Source organism: Leptonychotes weddellii, chromosome 7, assembly GCF_054177405.1.
Source record: "Leptonychotes weddellii isolate Sample4059 chromosome 7, ASM5417740v2, whole genome shotgun sequence".
In the NCBI taxonomy this organism is placed as follows: domain Eukaryota; kingdom Metazoa; phylum Chordata; class Mammalia; order Carnivora; family Phocidae; genus Leptonychotes; species Leptonychotes weddellii.
The window spans coordinates 39,909,979-39,919,642 of record NC_138375.1 but is presented as its reverse complement, the minus strand read 5'-3'; positions in this window follow the sequence as shown (position 1 = coordinate 39,919,642).

The window sequence follows — 9,664 nt, the reverse complement described above, 5'->3', positions numbered from 1 at the left end:
ATCCACCATGTTAATTCTTTAAGTAAACTGGTGGTGGCCCGTCAGAAAGGCTCACTCTACATCTCCTTCCCCTACGTGTGTCAAGGCATATCTGAGCTACAATGTATATGGGATTCTGTGTTTATAGGGAAGAAGAGTCATGACTTTGGAGAGCTGGGAAGGGATTGGTACTATTGCACTTTGAAAATACAGGAATGGCTACATCATCTGAGGAGTAAATGTTGTTTCAGAAATGTTCTGAAACATAAAATAATAAAACTAGGAACTGAACTAGGGAAATACCCTCAGGAATTTTTCAGAGAGATGGAGAAAAAAAGGTCAAAAGGAGGGAAAGTATTGTCTTTGTGTAATTGGCACTTTCATTTCTAACTCTCTCATTTTTGAAATTTTAGGTGAAAATGCAGAAGCATTAAAATCTGGGGACTCAATAGAATTGTATGTGGGGGTAAATGGAGACGGGCAGCTCCCTAGCAGGTTCCTTGTGAATAACCCTTTCTCCCCCAAGGGACAGGCACCCATGTTGGAATAAGCCAGTCCAATCATCTCAGGCACCCAGGTACTCCTTAGATTAAATGATGCCAGCTGATCACCTTGTTGGGGAAATCTGGGGGCCAGAAAAGGAAAGGCCATCAATAACAGAAGTACCGCTGCATCAGTACATAACCAGCAAACTGGCAATAATGACGGTAACACAAAACAACAATCAAAGTGAGCCAGAAATCTCCGATGGTGCCAACACAGAGACAACAACAACAAATCGAGGCCTTAGACAGAGCTGAGGGGAGAGAGACATAGGGCACTGGGAGGCACACAGCATTGCAGTGCTCATCAACTGTGACCCCATAAGTAAAATGAGGTGATTTGGCTGAAGTTCCTGCTCTGGTATTTTAAAAGCCTATGGTTCTAAAATTCCATGAGTGACATTCTAGGATTCAATAACCTAAATTTTGTCTCTTCATTTTCAGTTGGAGATGGGGCTTTATATCCAGGCTGGTCAAAAATAATAGGCAAAGATATGGTTTTTTTATGGTAGAAGCACATTCCTTTCAAACCTCCTTTTCAAGCCAAAGGGAACTTGCTTTGATTCCCAGAGCCTTTACAGTGCCTTATGGCTAGAAGGGCCTCAGGAAGACCCCAAAATTTTTTTATCTTCTGAGTAATTCAAATAGACTCATAGCATAAAACATGCTTCTCAGTCTTGGCACTATTGACATTTTGAACTGGATAATCTTCATTAGGAGGGCTGTCCTGTGCATTATAAGATGTTTAGCAGTGCCATGGCCCCAGCCCCCACCTCCAGTCATGACAATCAAAAAGGTCTCCAGACCTTGCCAAAAATCCTGCGGTGGGGGTTGGGGTGCAAAAATTATCTGCAGTTGAGAACCACCAGTATAGAATGACCAAATATTTAATCTGCTGTTCTGATGTACTAATTTTTTTAATGAAGAAAAAAGTCTAGTTTCCTTGAGAAAATGCTCCTTAAGAAACACACAAAGCACCCCAATGAAGCAAAAAGGGACCTAACCCATGCATGCAAAAGGAATAAAGGTAGAGGAGATAAACCAAGCCTAATCCATGGCTGGCTGTCCCAGAAGATGATCAGCTTCTCTCTATGGGCCACTTCTACCTGCCATCCCAGTAGATGCTTTCTTGCACAGGGTTTTGTGCTAAATATGGCACTCATTTACAAAGAAAGGTCACTAAAACCTTGAAGGAAAGATGTTTCTATGCACACTTGGGTCAAAAGAAACATGGCAAATAGATTGTTTCATATCATCCTGGAAAACCAGGTGAATGAATTTTCCTTTGAGGTGGCCCCTCTGGCTTCTGAGTCTCCAAGCTGGCCAAGAGGGGCAGATGCCCACCTCAATCTTTTCCTCCTGGTAGCACAGCTGTATTTTCCCTCAAATCTTACCCGCTGCATTTTGGGCACACAGAAAGTATCTAAGAGCTTCTGAAATGGACCAAGGATTCTTTTCCTAAGGAAAGAAGTTTATTGGGCAAGTTTGCACCAGGGCCAATCAAAATGTCAGTCTGCCCTCTTCGGGGAGCTTAGGAACCTTGAGTAAGAGAAAAGAAAGCACCACGTCTTTTATTCCCGAAGGACAGCTTAGACGAGGACCCTAGGCTGGTAAATAGAGTTATGAATCGGCACATAACTTCTGCATATTCACAAAACTGGTGATGACCTCTCAGGGGATATTTAGGAAATTTATTCTTGAGACCAACTTGTTATGAAAGAGGTTGCAAACATGTGGCACAGTGGAGGGAGCAGTTGGGCTGTGATTTGAAAAACCCCCGTTCTAAAGTCAGCTCTGCCCCCGTCCTGCAGCATGGCTTTGACAAGTCTCTGCGTCATGGGGACTCAATTTGCTCACCAATCAACTCAAATGACTGATTCCAACACCTCTAAGTTCCCTCCCACCTGGGATAAGGTCTTTATAAAAGACAGGCCCATACCCACAAAGGCTCAAAATGAATTTGCTTCAGTGCCGACGCTGCCTTCCTTTCTTCACCAGGCATGTATTTATCAGGTATGGAAGCGTCCGGTCCACAACCGGGCACTCTGCGGAGGGGGCAGAGGTAACAGATGCCAGAGTCCCTGTCCTTGCAAAAAGGGGAGACACTGCTCCCTTTAAAGCTACATGAAAACATTTTTCCTTCATCAGGGGGCCCACAGAGCTCCTCTTCAGACAGCCCATGCACACGTCTTGCGACAGCATCACATTTATGTGGGCGTCATTAACTTTATTTCCTTCATCAGCTGGCAGAAGCCAGAATGATGTTTCAGATGGATGGCACTGTCTCCCGCCTGGCCATCTTGACGCTATTCTGCAGGTTTTCTGCTGCTTTAGGCAAAGCGGCCTTGGCCCAAAGGGCAGGAGACCTGGGATCCAGAATTTAGCTAGTGCCATGACCTTGAGAGGGTTCCGTGACCTTTCTGGCCCTCAGTTTCCCCAGCTGTAAAATGAAGGGAATCAACAAATCACTCTCTCTAAAATCATTTTCAACTGTGCCAGTTAAGGATTATCTTCTTCCAATCTCCATGATAGAATAGTTTTGGTTACAAATATTGCTGCGTATTTCAATTGTTATAAGAAATAGCAATGTTGCATTATATTTGGGCTCAAAAGTCTGAAAGAATTGAGGACCTCATTAAGCAACTTCACTGTGGAGGGTTGTCCCACCCTAGATAGTGATACCTAGATTATTGACAAGTCACATAAATATGTCCGTTTCCCCAGGAAGCGCTTTGGATGATGAGAAAACATGGTGCTTGATTACTATCCCCACAGAGCTGAGGAGTGGCATGAGAAAGAGACCAAAAGTTTCTATACTTTCACCAGGGTTTCCGTTTGGGTTTTTTCCTCCCCCCATAAAAGCTATGTTTGTAAAAATCTGTTTGCCAAATCCTATTCATCATTAACTTATTTTCCCCATCTTTATTAATCAAAGGCATACATAACTGCCAGAAATACTGAACATTATAGGATAAGCGATATCGCCACACTGAGTTGACCTAAGAGAAAACACAAGTAAAGACACGTGATGCTTTTTAGTGAGTCCATAGAGCTTTGTCAGAAGTAAATATGCAATTTGTTAGAGTCTCTGAAATGTTTAAAATGGATTCTGAATCCTCATTACTATTTCATGAACCCCCTAGATATCCAGGGACCCCATTTGGGAAACATTAAATTTGATTTATTCTATACAGCTCCAAGAGAAGAATTGGAGCAAATTGATGGATAATTATTTTAATGTACACACACAAATTCTAGTTCAATGTAATTTGGAAGTTTCTGGCAGATCTGTCAAGTGGTGCAATGGGCTGCCTCGGTGGTAGTAAGGGTCCCTGTCACTGGAGGTATGAAATCAGAGAAATCCACCTCCCAGGAAGGATGTAGAAGAAATTCAAGCTGCTTTTGTGGAATGAGATTTATAATTTACTGCATTAAAGTAAATGAATGCAGGTCAGAGACAAATCTTCACAATACTTCTATTCCCTCCTTTCCTGACCCCCAAATTACCATTCTGATCTTTGTAAGCTCTCTGGGCCATGCCATAAACACACTTTCACTCATCCCTTTTCATTCTTTAAAATGGATTGGTGATGAATAAATTGGGCAATGAACACGAGCATGCGCACGCACACACACGATGCAACAAAGGATTATTAAAAGGAAATCACCTGGTTATGTAAGAGGCTGGTTTTAAGAAATGAGAAAGACCTCAGAATAAGAAAATGTCAGAGCCAGAAAGACCACTAGAAAGTGCACTGGTCTCCAGACAAGTCCATGGGCATGGAGAGCGTTCACAGGACCGGTGGCCAGTATGGCTGAAGGCCTCTCAGCCCTGAACCCCAACTGTCCCTCCTGAACCAGCCCCGTTAAGCCTAACACACAACTGAAAACACCACAGGGCGAGCCAGCAAATTCATGCAGAAAGCACACTGGAAGGGAACAATGCCCGGAGATGCTGAGGAGAGGGGCTTATCCGCAGTGCCTCTGCTTTGTAATGTGAGCCCTGATGAGGGGTGCTGAGGCCCCAAAGCTTTTGAAACTCCTTATAAAGGATCCCTTTGTGGCTTTCTGAAGTTGATATTGTCCGAGTCTCCTGAGGCTAATTCAGTGCAATTAGATTACCACTCTCTGCCTTTGGATCCGGCTGTTTCTTGGTGTCTGTTGCTAAATGAGTTTACCGTCTTAACAGGGAGCTGCTGACAGTCATTAATCCCAGCCGTGAAATGGGCAGCGTTTGCTCTTGCCTCGCATACGGGGCAACCCAGAGGCACCTAGAGTATAAGCCTCTGCTCCCTTCCCGGCAAGGTCCTCCTCAATTTCCCACCCATTCACCCCCAGAGAGTCACATGTTCCTTCAGAGTATTTTAAGTGCCGACAGAATCGTGGAGACTTAAGGCAGGTCTATAATTCAGCAGCTCTCAAATCTAGCTGTAAGGGGCTGGTCAAACATATAGTTTCCCCCCTCCATACTAGACTACTTAATCACAATCTCTCAGGAGGGGGACCCAGAAACTTGTAATGTTAGCAAGTATCTCTAAATCAGTGCTTTTCAAACTTCAGTGTGTGTGTGAATCACTTGAGAATCTCACTGAGATGCTGATTCAGACTCAGGAGGTCAGGGGTGGGGCCAGAGAGGCTGCATTTCTAACAGCCCCCAGGTGATGCTGATGCTTCCATGCACCCAAGGTTTGAGGAGTAGGGCTCTAAATGATTCTGGCTGGGGACCCCTGACATAGATCAACCCTTTGATTTTGCAGATGAGGAGAGGACAAATGACTTCCCTAAGGTTATAGAGTGAATGGTGGAGCTCCCCAAGTCCTGCACAATTCTATTCAGCCCGTAAACTGATTCCCCTGCATGTCATCTCTAAGGGCTCTGCCTCTGCACTTTCCTCCTTTGGCTCATAAACACAGACACACACCTCAGAGAGCTATCCCCATTCCCAAACTGGTGGTCTGGGCCCTGGAGTCCTACTGTACCTGGGTACTCGACCATGCGATGCTGGAAAGGAGAAGGGGCACCTGAGGAATGGGCTGTGAATCCCAGCCCTGGGGGGCCCGAGGACACCGCAGTCAGAGTCTGTCGGGACTGATGGAGGAGGTAGATCAAGGTGATCAGAAGGAGGAAATCTGTGGTTTCTCGCTCCAAGGATGATCTCACTGATCAGTCTCCCTGTGCACATCACACTATCAGCCCCACATAACTACTGTACCGTTTAGGACTCCCAGATGTTCAGTCTTGCCCCCTGCTACCATCTGTCTGACCTTGGGACCACATCCTTCCTTCTTCTCTACCCCCTTCGACCTATTATCCTCTCTGCAAAGCGTATTATTATCTTAGACATCAAATAAAGTAACCGCTATGGTCTTCGGCCTTGGAGAGCTGCAGGTTGATGGCCGTGTGCTCAGTTCTGCAACACTGCCCAGCTCGGGAGGAATGCGGCACAGCCGCAGAAACCGTGGTGGCCAGGCGGACTTGCAGCACTCTCCTACACGAGCACTCAGCAGCTTATCAAGTGTTTCACACTCACGATCCCATAGGAGCTTCCCAGTCACCTTAAAAAATAGATACAAGACAGTGGTTACTATCCCCATTTTAGAGTGAGAAAACTGAGGTTTGGGGAAGTGACTTGCCTAAGAATGTATATATATAGACACACACACACACACACACACACACACACACACACACACATATATATATACATTCCGAAAGCTGCAGGTCTGGTGAGCTGGTGCAGTCCGCAGGCTAAGAGCCCCCTTCCCCCAGTGGGCCGCAGTGGGAGGATGGAAAGAAGCCTACAAGAGAAGAGCTGGGAATTCTCCATCAGGCCTTCAGTTTGACAGCCATATTCTTCTGATTCTTAGCCAGATAGTATTTCTTTCTCTGTTCTTGATCATTTGTAAGTGTACAATATATGCATATATTCCTTTTTAAGAAAATCTAATACTAGACTTCAGCCTAAAAATCCCCTTTGATAGGATCTCCAGGTCCATCCCAGCTTTTGTTCCTTTAAGGGGTATTGTACTTGATAATTTTTATTCATCTACGTATGTGTGTGTGTGTGTGTGTGTAAGAATGCATACACACAATGCATAACTATTGAAGGATACATATACTATTATCTTTTTTTTTAAAGATTTTATTTATTTATTTGAGAGAGAGAATGAGATAGAGAGAGCCTGAGAGGGGGGAGGGTCAGAGGGAGAAGCAGACTCCCTGCTGAACAGGGAGCCCGATGTGGGACTCGATCCAGGGACTCCAGGATCATGACCTGAGCCGAAGGCAGTCGCTTAACCAACTGAGCCACCCAGGCGCCCCATATACTATTATCTTCAGGAATCATATTGCCTGTATCATTCTGCAATTTGTTTTGTGCACGTCTTACCATGTCTTGGGAAGCTTCACCTGTTGAGGCATACAATTCCACCTCATTCTTTCAACTACTGCAGAGCATTTGATGTTACGTATATCCCCTTGTTTTCCAGCCATCCCGCGACTGATGGGCATTTATACTTTCTTCTCAATTTTCCACTGCCATCAGTGCTGCAATAATCACAGTGTACCTACATCTTTGTGAACACATGTGACGTTTTCCCAGGCAGATAACAAGAACAAGAAATGGAATTGCTGGGGCACAGAGTAGGTGCATCTTTTATGCTAATAGATGCTGCAGGCTAACGTTCCTTTCTTCCCGAATCTTCCCTTCTTCCTCCCTCATGATGCTCCCTCTCAACCTGGGCCACAACAATGCACTAATAATAGTTGTTACTATTTATTGCGCATTTATTGAATGCCAGGTCCTGTGTTAACAACATCATGTGCCTCATCTCATAACCCCACAAAAATCTTTAGACATAAGTGCAGAGTTATCTCACTCCTGTTTGCATTCACGCTGCCCTTTGCTAAGCGTGCCAGGTTTTAGCAGGACAAAACTCCACTTGTCACAAACTCCACTTGCCACCATAAAGCCCCCACCTCCGTGTCCAGCCCTTTCCTTCACACAAACAAAATTCCAGCCCAAACTGAACTTCTCACTGGTCTCTGTAGCATGCCCCTTATTCTCATCCCTGTACTGTTCTCACACTGGTCCCTATCTCTCCGTAAATCCAGAAAAAACCCTCCCCTCACTTCTGCCCTGAAAGGCACACCAACCAGCTCCGGATTCAAGCTCATTTGACTTTGAATCCTGCCTCGGTCACTTCCTTGCTATATGATCTTGGCAGTTCACTCATCTTAAAAACTGAAGATAAGAGCTTCGCCAATAGATCAATGAAGTTACCTTTCGTGCACTTTTTCTGCACAGAGCATAAGCCCTTAATGAATGCCAATTTCTTCTTCACTTCTCTGAGATCCTATCCATGCCTCAAGGTCCAGCTCTGGCCTCACTACCTCTGCGAGGCAGCCCCTGGACCGCCACCATCCCCCAACTGGCCGTAGACTCTCCTTCCTGAGTCCCCTTGGAGATGTAGGCATGCCCCTCAGCACTCAGGTCACTGACAGTGGCCTTACGTGCATTTGGGTGCCCTTATAACTTCCCTACTGGACTGTAAGCCCTTCCAAGGCCAGGAACTTAATGCATTTTGAGGGACATGGGGAAGGGCAACAAGAAGATAGAGACACCCAACAAGAAGACAGAAGCACCCCTGGTGCTTCCCAGAGTTTTCAACTTGTTCTACTTCTTCCTCATACATAGCATCAACCCTGTGGTTCATGTATATTAGGTATTCAGTGCCTTTGAGTTGAATTACTTGGTCCCCGCATGCCTGCTCCCCCACAATCTTCTTATTGGCACTGCAGAAGCCCAGGACCAGAAGGCTTCCAACCAGCCAACCCCAAAGCACTGCTGTGTCTCACTATGACCCCTTTTTTGCTCCAAGACATGAGTCACAGTGAGAGTGAGCTGGACATGGCGGCTCAGCCCTGGCTCAGTAGCCAGTGAGGTGAGTTGCTCAGCTTTATCCTTGCTATCTGGCTGAGCATGTGCAAACTCTGGGCCTTTCAAAACATCTGAGCCATCACCGATCAAGCTGCTTCCCACCACGACCCAGGTCTGCAGAGAGGCCCCTTTCATAGGACAAGGCAAACTTCCTACAATGGTTTTTAATTGTGCATAAAACATGAACTTCATTAGAGATCATTTTCTTGGTGTGATCTAAAACATTTAGCAGAAAAGAAAAACTCTTGACGGGAGCCAAGAAAAGACTGCATCATATCCAGAGAGAAGGGGCTTGGAGGAGTTTGTTGAATATGCCTTGGAATATAAAAAGCTACGCTTCCTAGAAAAAAGGGTGACAAGTTTCAATAAAAGGTGTAACCCCCATGCTGCCTCAAAATTGAACATCCTGGAGATGAGAACAGGATTTTCCTCCCCCTGCAATTCCTGCTCTGCCTTTGTAACTGAGTCTCAGTTCTTCCATGCCTATAAGTAGACTGGACTATGTAAAGACTATGGGTCTGTCCAGCTGTCATTGCATAATTCTTAAATTAAGTTGGCTCATAGAAGACCCAGCAGTTAAAAACTCTTGTGAATCAGTCAGATATATTCTGGAATCCTGGTTATATCACTTGATTGATACCTGTATGTCCTAGACAAAGATTGTTTTTAAGATTCCTAAGCCTCAGTTTTCCTCATCTGTAAAATGGCAATGATTAGTATCTACTCCCCCCACCCCAAAAAATCATCCTAAGTATTAAATGGGAGAAGGTGTATAGAGTGTTAGCCACACACGTGGCACAAAGAAATCGTGCAAAGCAGGAAAACCATGATGACTATTACTAAAAGGGGATAGGTGCAGAGCATTATGGAGCATCAAGAAGAGTCTGTTTCACTCTGCCTGGAGGTGGGGAGACAGCACAAAGTTCAAGAAGCCATGACACAAACTAGGCCACAAAGAATGACTAATTCACCAGGTGGCAATAGTGCCAAGAGAGAATGTTGCAGGCAGAGAGAGAAGGCTTGCAGAACAGGCAAGCTGGAGGACGGGGAGCTCAAGGACACTGGAGGGGCCAGCTATCCATCGGCACCCAGGCTCAGCCCAGTCCTGCTCTGCCCTGTTCTTTCCCAATGGGCCTTTTATCAACTGGAAGCCTACCTGCGAGTGGACAATTTGCTCATTATCCCCAAAGTACTTACTGAATTC